The 13,440-nt window shown below is 41.0% G+C and overlaps 1 protein-coding gene across 14 annotated transcripts in view; it reads right to left on the bottom strand.

The window, feature by feature from the left end:
• STARD13 (StAR related lipid transfer domain containing 13) overlaps positions 1-13,440 on the bottom strand; it is a 492,092-nt gene that overhangs the window by 69,873 nt on the left and 408,779 nt on the right. The window contains exon 1 of one of the 14 annotated variants that reach the window (XM_086329403.1): positions 7,330-7,657. The exons of 12 other annotated variants lie outside the window; for them this stretch is intronic. The gene's annotated coding sequence lies outside the window, so the exon portion shown is untranslated. Of the gene's footprint in view, positions 1-7,329; positions 7,658-13,440 lie in introns of those variants that run through there. One more of the 14 variants, XM_086329400.1, reaches the window with a different exon arrangement.

Raw genomic sequence — 13,440 nt, 5'->3', positions numbered from 1 at the left:
GTAACAGCTATTTTGCTTGTCGCTGACCTCCTGCGTATGTATTTAGATAATTCCCAAGATGAATTTCAAAACTTTATGTAATTAGCATTTTCTAAAGGCTGTTGCTGCAGTTTCAAGGTTACATCTAAAAAACAAAACAAACTAAATAAAGAAAAACTCCCCATCTTGTTTTAATGATTAGATGAATATGTGGAGTTCTATGTGACTCCTAAAATCTTTTAAATAATCAAAAGCAAAATGTGACCTAATTTCTAAAACTAACAAATTCATCAAGAGTGTGTCTCTTTAGAACAAAATAGCTTTATTTTTGTGCAGGGTTAATGTTATTGCTTTAAAGAGGAGTTCAAAACAAAGATACGTTCTGATTTCATTCTGCTCTTAACTAATAGCATATCTATTACTTAAAGAAAAGATTCTTCTCGTGTTCAATACATATACTTCATTTCATGAATTAACTTTTTAAAAGAGCCTGTCAATTTGTTTAGAAAACATTCCTTTATTTGAGGGCATACGCAAGCTAACTGAATATAAGAGGTAACATGGCTTGCAGTGGTTAGAAGCACTGACCCCCACCCCCTCATTACCTTCATGTCTCTGGCTGGATTCATTTCAGCATGCCTATAAGAGGGTCTCAGGGTCAAATACCACCTGTTTCCTACATACAGATTCTTCTTATGATGAGAATCCAACAGTTCTCAATTCATTTTTTAATTCTATAGATTTCGTTAGACTCTGTTAAGTAATATATCACACGAAGCCTTGCTTCTCACAATACAATGCTGTTCAACAAGATGTAATGAGAATCATAAATGAAATGTGGCACTTTGAAAATGGTATTAATAGTCTCTACCAGCTGCTGCTTTCAGGATATGAACACCAGATTGGGAAAGACAGTCTTGTGATTATAGCCTATGATACTTTATGATTTGTTCACCAGTTAATAAGTAAAATATTAACAATTTAATATTTTTAATTTTAAAAATTAGCTTGATATGCGAGGCTCTCAAGGGCAAAGATATGTTTAAACATACCAAACACATCAGAATCCTGGGAAAGAAATCTGTATAAGACACATAGTCTTCATTAAGGGATATGCTGTCAGAAGGTTATTTTTCCAAGTTAAAAAAAAAACAAAATGCAAAAAAAACTGAACAAATAAGTAAATCTTGAGCAAGGGATATGAGCTTCCTATGGATTAACTGCTGGGAGAAGTTGAGGGTTAATGTGGAGCCCAAGGTCATTGGCCTTAGGAGGTCACGAGTCTCCCAAAAAGGCTTCTTGTCAAGGTCATTCCCACTATTAAAAACATCCCAGGTGTTTTTTCAGGGATCTACTTTGTAAGGAGTCAACTGGGAAACTAGTTCAAATACCATTCAGATACTTCAGTCCCCACTTACATCCAAAAGAAAAGAAATATTTTACTCTAAGGCTAAAAATGATTATAATGGATGTTTCATGATCACTCAAATTATACCCAATGGTGAAGAGAAAATTTCAAAAGCAGTCTTCTTTGAGCCTTTTGTTTTTTCAAAATAAGGAACAGTTAGTACACATTAACACACACATATTTTTTAAATTGAGATGAAGTCTGTCTTCTTTAGGTTAATGCATGGATTGAAGGGCCTGAATCCAGAGGTTTTAGAAGGAACCGAGGTCTGGGAACTCCTTTGTATGTAAACATTTTTAAATCAGTGCTTTATTTGCTGAGGCTACATACCTTTCATGGAATTCTAGGATCCACTTATTCTACCACTAAGGAACTTCCATTTAGCCCAAGAAAGACAAAAGTTATGTACCTTAAAAGAGGGCCAGCCTTTTCCTGCTTCGTTCCCTGAAAGCAACTAATTTTTCATTTTGGAACTTAGAAAGTTAAATAATTTATTTCTCTGTCTCTGTCTTCCTCTCTCTCTCTCTCACACACACACAAACAGGCATATAGGCACACATATTAATACAGTCTATAAACATGTCACAGGTAAAACTACAAGCATCCTTAAATAAATATATAGATTTGTGTATCCTCTTAAATTATAACATTGCAAGTACACATTACCAGATTGGAAAGCATATTTGCACGTCCAGTTCTTGGCCCAGGGCTTGGCAAATGAATGTTGACTAAAAGAGTGAATGACTATATTATGAGGAAAATATTTATAGCTTTAAATATTTACAGGCCAATAAACACCTAAAGCGTTTTTCAGATATTCAGGTCCCTCCAAACTCACAGGGCCTGTTGTAAATGTGGGAACGTGTATTGTGACTGTACTTTGCAAACTGTAAAACTCTATGCAAAAAAAAGAAAAATAAGGTATTATATCCTAGAGCAGCAACATCTGTGTAGATGTCAATGTTGCCGATGTTTTCTGAAGGGCGGGGCATTTGGCACAGTCCCAGAATGCACTGGGAGAGTCCTTCCTGCTGGCAGCCATCCCTTTCCCTTTCCTCTGCATGGAATCCTTGGGAATTCCAAGGCCAGAGATTACTGCAAGATTTAGTCTTGGAAGAATAATGGTGAGAAAACATTTCCCTGTTTTTGCACAAAGGAATCACTCTCCCCTTGTTAAGATCAACAAACCTGATTGGGACATATTCATTCATACTTGAGAACAATCGGACAAAACCACAAAGAACAGCATAACATTTTCAAATGTTTTGACCACGGTCTTGAGTGAGAAACATCCTACATATAGGCTTCCTAGGTGGCACTAGCGGTAAAGAACCTGCCTGCCAATGCAGGAGTCCTAAGAGACGCGGGTTCGATCCCTGGAGAGGGGCATGGTAACCCACTCCGGTATTCTTGCCTGGAGAATCCTATAGACAGAGGAGCCTGGCGGGATACAATCCATAGGGTCGCAAAGAGTGAGACACAACTGAAGTGACAGCACTCATGCACACAACTACATAGAGTTTTGAGCAGGTACTCACATAACCACAGAATGAAACAAGGTTTCACAAAGTAATAATTGCACTTTGTACATATGCAACGCCACATGACATTTTCTGCTCTCTTCCCTTCTATTAAAAATCGCTATGAATACCCATTAGCTGACTTCATGACCCTCAGTTTAAAGAGCGCTGCCTCAGATGACACTGTTCTGTGAGAAGCATCTGGTTAAATCAATGGATAAACTGAGTCTAGTGCTAAGAGTCTGACAGCTGGTGGTCTTCCCAGACTCCTTCCCACTCATGAATTCTTCGTATTCTCAGAAATTCAACCTCAAGACCTGTTGAGTTCACCTCTTAAATGTACTTCTCAAACTCCAACCTGCCCACCTCCATTCTCTCTGCCTTAGTTTAGAGCCTCATCGTGTTCCCAGACTACTGCAACAGACTCCTCTAACAGGTCCCCCTGCTGTAGGATCACTCTCCTTAGGACTCCTTTGTGCCTCTCTGTCACCCACAGAACAAAGTCACAGCCCCGTGGCTTGGCCCACAGTGCCGCCCCTCACCTGGCCTCTGCCTGCTTCCAGGGGCTCAATGCCCTCTCTGGGGTCAGCTGCTGGAATGGCAGGGAGTTTGCCCACCAGCCCCATGGTGAGGTCTCATGTCCCACAAAAGAGCTTGTGCTGCTTCTTCCCTTTTGTCTGTCACATTCTTCCTACTTCTTTTTCTCGTCTTACTCTTCTATCATGATTCAGCTAAGGCGTCGTCACTTTCTGAATCCCAGGTTAGCTTGTCCTTTTCTGGACTTTTGTACATTTTAGTCCTTACAAGTTTAGACTGAAATGCTCTTGTTAACACATCTGTCTCCCCATTAGACTACAAGCTTTTCAAAGGCAGATGTTGCCTGATTCACTTTTTGCCTCTAGTGCCTGGCAGACTACTTGGAACCTAGTGTGTTTCAGGCAAATATCCTTCAATAAATCTGCTGAAGGAGAGGAGCCGAGAAGTTCTGTTTCTGTTTCAGTATCCCTTGGGTACCCATATTTCACCAACATTGCTCGACATTCATCCTAAACTGGAATGGACTGTTGCTCCTTTTATTAATTCATAGTAAACGACCCCCAGGTACTGCTGGTCAAAGGTTTTTGGTGAAGGTACCTCTGGCTCCTGTAAAAAGCTCTCTTGCTTTCTCCTTTCCTGATTTGACTGAAGTAGGCTGAGGGGCACATGCTGGGTTGTCATACCTTCCTGTTTCATTCCATTTGAGAAGTCTGCTGCTACTGTTGCTGGAGCTGAGGATGGGTTGAATGCCAGCTCCAATCTTAATCAATAACAAATCAATGACATGAGATCTCATGCAACTTAGGTCTTCCAGATGACCTTCTAGAGAAGGAGGGCAGTTCTGGTGATGAGCAAAACGACTTGGGTCTCCTCAGGAGCAGATCTGACCCTAGTTCTGTCTGGACCACCCAAGATCTCCCTGGATACGTCCTGGCAAACAGCCAGCTCCCTGAGGCTTCCCTACTCATTCCTCCAAGGGAATCATTCACTCATTCCATGACAGCACTGATAGGGAAGTGGGCATGCTTTCAGTCAGAGTAAAACGATGCCTCTCTTGAAATGTAACTACACTAGAGTAGAGAAATGGAGTAGAGTAATCTCCTTTGTTGAAACATAACTACACCCAGCCATGACTATTTCAGTTCTCAGGAACAGAGGAAAAATGTATGATATACTGAGGTCACCTTCTTTTGGGCAATCGATTTAGTTGGGTCTGCCTGGAAGACACTCCCCTTTATCCTGTTTAGTTAAAGGTTTTCCTTCCTTGAAAATGTGGCTTGTTGGACACCTCCTTCAGGAAGCCTTCCCTAAACCCTTACAGCACTTATGCTCTCTACCCTTGCATGATCTCTGGCTATCCTGAATTGTTATGTGACTTATTATATGGAGCTGTGACTTCCATTTCTTTGTAGACTTAAAGTCTGAGAACAGTGAATTTGTAAACAGTAGGGACTCAATATAGATTTGTGGCTGTTATGGCTACTGTTAATAACTAACAGAATAACAAGCTCATATATGGACATTGATTGATTGATTGATGATGGTAGTGATGATTGCTAGCCCTTGTTCAATTCTAGAGACAGGAAGGTAGCCAAGGGGAAAGGAATGAAATTCTTTAATGAATAAAGTAAAGGCAGGAGTAGATATGGCAAAGTTGAGATTGACACCCCCATCTCCACCCCGAGTGCAGCAGTGGAGAGCAGCACAGAGTAGATGCTCCCTGCAGAGGGTCTCTGAACAAACTTCATTATGTGTGTAACATTACACACTTCAGAGTAGCTGGAAGCATGTGAGATAAACTCCATAACAAGGAAGGGCATTTTGTATACAGCTACAGTTCTGGTCCCTGGCACAAGGCTTTGGACTTTACTCTGTGTTTACATTTGTTGGACAAAATGAATTATGTAAATTGACAAAGAGCAGGCACTTAAAAGTTGGAGCTATTATTATCAACTGAAATGAGTACTTTTCACATTTTCCCACCGACATACTCAAATGGCAGAAGAAAATAAACAGATGTCCTCCATGAATTATTTGCCATTTCCACCCATAGAGAGGACTGCAAAAAGCTTTCCCTTGAATTTTAAGAAGACCAATGCTCCAAGATGCACCATCACGGACTTTCTGGGGCCCTGAAGGGACTTAGATGTAAATTTAAAAGAGAATTTCATTTTTAGAGAGATGATTTATCATTATTTTAAAATAATGGCTTCCCCGAACACTAGGAACTGTGGAATTTGGGCGAATTCCAGCTCCATTTGAGACGGGACGACATTGCTGGACCCAAGTCTGACTAGAATGAACCGCGAGTCACACAGGCATTGGGCAGCTGACAGCTAGTTGAGCTTAGATCACAGGACGGAGGCAGAACTTCTGCTCAGCACTGTAAGATGCTGGTTTGAAAACAAAGACATCTTAAATACATTTCTATAAAAGAGCACAAGAGCTCGTGTTCTGAAGGCAATCTGTGCATTTTGTTCAGGAACGCAAACAACATCCTTCAAGGATAACTTCAGAGATGGAACCCAAATTTGATCCCTCACTCTACTGCATAAAATCCTTCAGAACTCATAAATCCTTCCAAAGTAAAATGCAAACTTCTGAGGACAGCGTACGATTCTTGAGCGCAGTGACCTCGTGAAGGACTTGGTGTGTCCTCCTGCGTCTCAACTGGGCACACTGCCTGGACGCCAGCAGTACAATCAAGTCCCTGAAACTGGCACCTCTGGCTACTCCCGTCTTCTGCTCCTGGTAGGTACTTTCCCTAAGTCTAGAAGGACTTTCTCCCACTTGATCTGACTAGCTAAGCCTTATTCTTCCTTTCCCGTCTATTTCTTTAATTCTCAGCTCTAGTTTTACCTTCTCTGCCAAGTCCTTCTTGACCACCCACTGCCCACCACTCAAGTAAGTAAGGGTCTCCCAGTCGTCTCTCCTTGGCACCCTCTGTGTGCCTCTGGCCCGGTACTTACCCTGGCACTGGAATTTCTGGTTTATTCTGCTTTTCTGTTTCCCTCCACAGGCATGGTCTTTGTCTCACGTGCCAGTACAGTGCCCGGTCCCCCAAAGGGGCTTGATTAATGTTTGCATTACAAACCGAGGAAACTTCCAGCACAGAGGCTCAAAGAAACTTAGAGCAAGGAGTAAATGATAGTCTCCCCCATGCTTCTGGCCTCTGACAGCGAGGAAGAACCTCACTGCTCCCCTGTGACCTGTGAGGCAGCAGCAAAGATTCCAAACCTCCACACTTCCTTCCCTACTGTTTTCATTCACATTTTAAAAAAAAGAAAAAAAAGGAACACCATGGATTTGCACCACAGCCTCAAAGTACAGTCACCGGGAGAGAGGATTACCTTGGGAACAGAAAGAACCACACATTTTCTCATGAATCAAACTCTTAAACAGAACTAAAATGTAAGGTGAAGTATGTTCCACTTACTCACATTTCCAACAGAGTGTTTTAGTAGCGAACAGAACTCTCTCCTCATCAAGGAAGCACTCAAGAATTACGTTAAAATTCCAGTGGTTAATCTTTTCTTTGAAACTTTCAAATCTTTCTTACATGCCCTTAAAGAACCTAAGTATATAGTTTTAAAACATTCCGCAGTTGACTACAAGTAGCAAAGATGATGTTTCTAAAAGACTTCCTCCTTCTTGGTACAAAAAATACCCTTGTGTGTCCTGTAGGTACTCATGTTCATAACTGCTTTAAATTCTGTGCTTCTCTTCGCCGTCAAGTGTGGTTTCTATTTATAGTCTAAACAGCATATTTTTAATTACATGTTCCATAACTGTCACTTACTTCATAACACACTAATGGTATCAGCAAATTTGAAGTTAATGGTCCCAAGACAACAACAAAAAACAAAAACAAGAACAAATCCATACCTCTTAGGTTCACGAGTTCTAGGTTTTAAAATTCTCTTTGGCATAACGGTTTCTATTAGTAAAACCCAGACTGCACTAATTTATGAATAAATTCTGCCAGAAACATCCTATGAAACTCTGCTCCCAGGATTTGCAATCATTCTTTTCAGGCTTCATATTGACACCTCCTTGTCTCCAATCATGCTGTGAAAATAAATGGGGAACGACTCACAGCAGTGCTTGGAGATGCTCATCTGGGAAACTGGGGGAGGCTCCTGAATGCTGATGTCACTGTCATTTTTGAAATTCCAGCCCTGGCCACTCTCCCATCTGGGCTACTTTTCTAATCAGGAATTCTCTCTCCCAGCCTTCCCTCACTACCCACTCACCTGACCCCTGGGGGAACTATGAGTCACTTCCTGTCCTTTCAACTTGTGGCTGAACTTCCTCTTCTGTAACTGCCTCAAACTGGGGGGGTTGAGATGAGAAGAACTGGAAGGCAGACAGAGGGCAGAGGAGTCCCTCTCCATCCATATTAAAGTGAGCTGCCGAGCACAGCCGACTCTGGATTTCTTAGAAGATAAATGGTCATCATTACAGTAATGTCCTGAATTGTGCATTTTTACTACTTGATTTACCTCTAGGGTCCTGATTCCATTCTCCACTTTTCTGCTGCTAATTTGCAACTTCAGGAAGGATGGAGGGTAGAAGAAATAAAAAGCAAATTCATCAATCTCACATTCATGAAAAGTCTGATGGTGCAAATCTGAGACCTACTCAAAAATAAGTTATTGGAAGGGCATCTGTTTCATTGAAACTAACCTCCCTATTTGTCATTAATATAAATTGGATGTAGTAAAAGTCTTAGCTTTCCAGTTCAGCTTTTTACTAAGAGGATATTTTTACTATGGTAAATTTTTTAAATTAAGAATTCAAAAATTACAGCAGAGATAAGCTAAGTATTTAACAAACATACGGGTGGAGGGTGACTCCCAGCCTCCCTTGGAGGTGGTGACGGAAGTCTGTGCAAAGGCACAGGGGTAGTGATTTACCTTGCCCTGTCCTCCACCCACCAGCGGAAGTACCAGTGCCCAGGAGACCTTGGAAGCTTGATGCTTTGTCAAGAGAGCCAAGGTTGGCCTGCACCAGGAGCAGAGTATCTTGTCCTCAAGGCAAACATACTTTTAGTTGGCTGAGACTGTAACACTTTGAGGATAGGAACTGCAACCTTCAGATCAGATCAGATCAGTCGCTCAGTCATGTCTGACTCTTTGCAACCCCATGAATCGCAGCACACCAGGCCTCCCTGTCCATCACCAACTCCCGGAGTTCACTCAGACTCATGTCCATCGAGTCAGTGATGCCATCCAGCCATCTCATCCTCTGTCGTCCCCTTTTCCTCCTGCCCCCAATCCGTCCCAGCATCAGAGTCTTTTCCAATGAGTCAACTCTTCACATGAGGTGGTCAAAGAACTGGAGTTTCAGCTTTAGCATCATTCCTTCCAAAGAAATCCCAGGGCTGATCTCCTTCAGAATGGACTGGTTGGATCTCCTTGCAGTCCAAGGGACTCTCAAGAGTCTTCTCCAACACCACAGTTCAAAAGCATCAATTCTTCGGTGCTCAGCCTACTTCACAGTCCAGCTCTCACATCCATACATGACCGCTGGAAAAACCATAGCCTTGACTAGACAGACCTTTGTTGGCAAAGTAATGTCTCTGCTTTTGAATATGCTATCTAGGTTGGTCATAACTTTCCTTCCAAGGAGTAAGCGTCTTTTAATTTCCTGGCTGCAGTCACCATCTGCAGTGATTTTGGAGCCCAGAAAAATAAAGTCTGACACTGTTTCCACTGTTTCCCCATCTATTTCCCATGAAGTGACTGCAACCTTATCTGACACCAAATCCCCCCTTGTGCCTGGAAAAAAGCAGGTATCTGGCCAGTGTTCATTGAATGCAGTGATGAAAGTTGGATGAGTCATAAGAGTATACACATGAAAAATCAAAATGCACAACAGAAGTTAATTCTGAGAAAAATTTCTGGCATGCTTTGCTCCTACGTGCACATAATCAACTTCACTCTAAATATCACTAGGAAACTCTTTTGTCTTTTATGTCCATTTTTGCTTTCATGGAAAGCACCCAACTTTCAATATGCACCACACACTAAGATAGATTGTGAAATAATTTCTTGTGAAAAGGATTCAGTTCAGTCCCTTCTCCTTGACGTACCCACCTCCTGCCACCCCTGAGAATAAACCCAATCTCCGTTGACTGAACAGATTTATTTCACTGCTCATCAGCTTTATAGAGTACGAGGCATTTAAAAAGCAATTTGGTGTTATCAAGACTTTAATGAGAGGATGCTGACTGTGGGAAGGTTTCCTGGCCTCATGTTCTCAGCATGAAGAAACTTCTTGCCCCCATCAGACTAGTCCGTGAGAATGACGGGAGGTTAAGATACTTTTGCCTTAATAACAATAACAAAATCCACAGATCCCTTGCTGCTGCTGCTAAGTCACTTCATTCGTGTCCAACTGTGTGCAACCCCATAGTCGGCAATCCACTAGGCTCCTCTGTCCCTGGGATTCTCCAGGCAAGAACACTGGAGTGGGTTGCCATTTCCTTCTCCAATGCATGAAAGTGAAGTCGCTCAGTCGTGTCCAATTCTTAGCGACCCCATGGTCTGCAGCCCACCAGGCTCCTCCGTTCATGGGATTTTCCAGGCAAGAGTACTGGAGTGGGGTGCCACTGCCTTCTCCGACAGATCCCTTACATATTTGTAATTATTTTCAGGCTCAACCTGATTTCTAGGTTTAAGACTGTGAAGTGACCTTTGGTGTTTCCTTTTCAAACTAACTGTGACTGGATCCAGGGACAGATGTGTAGGGCCTATCAAGGAGGTACCAATGACTCCACATCTTGTATTTATGTTTCTTTTTTTGTCATTCAAAGGGGCTTCTTCTCTGGTGGCTCAGACAGTAAAGAATCTGCTTGCAATGCAGGGGACCTGTGTTCGATCCCTGGGTCAGGAAGATCCCCTGGAGAAGGGAATGGCGACCCACTCCAGTATTCTTGCCTGGAGAATTCCATGGACAGAGGAGCCTGGTGGGCTACAGTCCATTGGATCCCAAAGAGTCTGACATGACTGAGTGACTAACACGTTTACATTTTTTATCATTCAAAAATGTTTCATTTCCTTCCTTTTTATTGTTTAGGAATTAACATCAGGAATAACATTCATAAGGAAGAGATACATATTGAGATTTTAAAAATTCCTTAGTATATTCACAAGAGGTGAAAGCAGGCACATTTACAATTTGGTTGGAATCTCCAAAGTGGCTTTTATCATCTAACACTAGTATTTAATGACTAGATATAACTAATTTTTTTTCTCTTTTTTTGGCCACAAGGCTTTTCTGATCTTAGTTCCCCAACTGGGGCTCAAACTCATACACCTTACAGTGAAAGCACAGAGCCTTAACCACTGGACTGCGAGGGAGTTCTCTGGATATAACTGATCTTTAGTTATAAAAAAAATGAGGCAAGGGGCAGAGGGAGGAATGAGAAAGGAGGAAACTACAGCAATAAGCTATCCTCTGGCTGGCACCTAGATGGCGAGTCCAGCACTAGTATTTCAGCACCCTGGTATTTTATGACCTGGCTGCTGTGTACAAGCCTCCTTCTAACAAAGAAAGGCCCTGTTGTCTTTCCTATGTATTGGTGCCATTATTATGGATAGTATGTAGTTCATAGCTATTTCTCAAGTCATAAATTTTGACTCTGTTCTCAACTTTATCTTTCTAAGCACAATTTTTTTTTGCTTGGCTCAGTTCTTCTCCCATCTACAGAACGGCTTTCTGTGCCCTTTGCTCCCTGTCTGCCCTGTCCTAGGTAGTATTCTGGATTTCATCGACTAAAATGACCACCTTAAGCTTCACCTCTCTTTCAACTTCCACCCACTCTAAATCACTTTAAATACTACTGCAAAAATGACGATTCCAAATCTAACTCTAGATTTATGTTATTTTGAAATTTAGCTGCCCAACTCCCTCCAGGATAAAACAAGCTTCTCACTGTACTAGGTACCCTGTGATCACCCAGTAAGTTCACATTAATCCATGAGTAAATATTTGGCTAAAGTTCTTTGTGGCTAATGAATGCCCTGTTTGGCCTTCATTTTGCCTTGAGCTTGTTTTATTTAACAAATATTTTAAAGATTTACTGAGATAGGCATGAAAACAAAACCCCAAGTGTTTTTAAGCCTGCAGCTTTTAGGATCGCCATCATGATAGACCAAAAATAGAGGATGCAGTTGTAATATTGCACTCATTTTTCAATGTGCCCAACATAAACAACATACTGTTTTAGAAAAAAAATCCAAGCATTCAAAACAAACATGCAAAAAACTGTGTTACTTCAATGCATTATTATACTCAAAAAGACTTTGGAATTTTGTAAACAATTTACAAGGTATGTTTAATAACTTATGACTTAAATAGTTACTAAAATGAAGCCATGTTTTTTTTCTTAAACTATATACATGATTTTCAACTTTTTAAGTGTATTTTTCTTTAGGAAGCTTTAATGATTGGCCCACCACTGATTAATAGATAGTATTAGATGGTAAGCTAAGTAATTTTGAAGGCCTTGAATTTGATTTTTAAAAACTATTTGCTTAGTCATAGTCCATCCTGTTGTGTACCAGGAGGTTTATAAAAATTTCCTTTTAAATTTTTTTGGGAAAAAAATGTATATATTCAGGAAATTAGAAAAAAGGAGAGAGAGATAGCCTGTAGGAATCAAAGATGTTTATGGAATAAGTTTTTGCTCCGAAAGAGAGTCAAGAGATGCCAAATAAAATAATCAACTGACCAGCTAGTTGTGTGACCTTGGGCACAACACGGTGACCTCCCTGATCCAATCTTCTCACCAATAAAATGAGGTCCCTTTTAGGGCTCTAAAATGCTATGATTTGTAAGATGAAACGTTATGCTGAGAGTATCTGAAATCAACATCTCCTTGGTACAGGGTCACAGGACTCCAGAGAAGATAAAGCATACGTACGTTCAGGAGACACGACCCCAGACTCTACCCACACCCCTGCTACCTGAATCCAAGAAAACCAATATAGGAAAGTTGTAGGAAAGTTAGGGTTGGTCTAACACTTTGTTGCTAGGAAACCATTGTTGATGAGCTCTAATCCAAACGTCTGTGTGATTTCATACTGTGGTCTCTGACACAGCAAGCAAAGCATCCCGAGAAACCGTGGCCTCTGCGGCTGCATCTTTGTCCTAGACATTAACCCCAACTGGTTCCTTTTCTTCAATTTTATCCTTAAATGTACCGTTTTTGATCTCTCTCTGTCTTGTCATTCAATTCTAATAGAGACAAGAAGACAGGACTCTGACTGGAGGGAGATGAATAAAAGTGCATTTTTAAAGGCAGTCAATTATTATAAGACAGTTATTAAAATGTCTGGGTAAATGACCTCACACTGCACTCAGCCTGCAAATCCGCCAGGCAATCTGGCCCTGGGTGTGTGCGGCCCTGAACTGCTGTCTCTGAAATGGAGTTATAGGAATATGTGGACTGGAGTCTCCAACTTCTCAGTCAGTCCCACCACACCTGACACCATATCGGGCACACAGTGCTATAGTAAAACATGCTTGGGCAACTTACTAAATAGTTATTATCAGAAAGGCCAAAAAAGAAAAAAAAAATTCTAGAGCCTATGAAGGCTTTTAGGCATTTTGTAGTTTGACTGGAGATAAACATTTGCCATATTTGGAGTGTTTCCTAAACAGAGAATAAGCTACTTACAGGCTAACACAGTATATTGGTAACTTTGCTTCCATTATTCATTAACCTGTTCATCATAATCGTCCTTACTTGTTATTGGAATTTGCATTCTTTGAAATAAATACTGTCACTAGAATATTACAGTGTTCAAAATGCATATTCATGAATGTTCTCCCTGATACAAATTATTCGAGGAAGTTTTATAGGGTCCACAGCCTCCATTCGATTCTGGTTTTAATTCTCTCTTATGATGCTCGAATATTGTGTTAGAAGGTATCTGCATGATTATTGTTGATACTATGTGCCAGGCATTGATGCTAAATGCTTTATGC

Source organism: Bos grunniens, chromosome 12 (genome assembly GCF_055505025.1).
Source record: "Bos grunniens cultivar Pamir isolate PY7600 chromosome 12, Bosgru_T2T1.0, whole genome shotgun sequence".
NCBI classification, from domain to species: Eukaryota; Metazoa; Chordata; class Mammalia; order Artiodactyla; family Bovidae; genus Bos; species Bos grunniens.
Note: the sequence above shows the minus strand (reverse complement) of the source record. Positions and strands in the feature narration are given on the sequence as shown.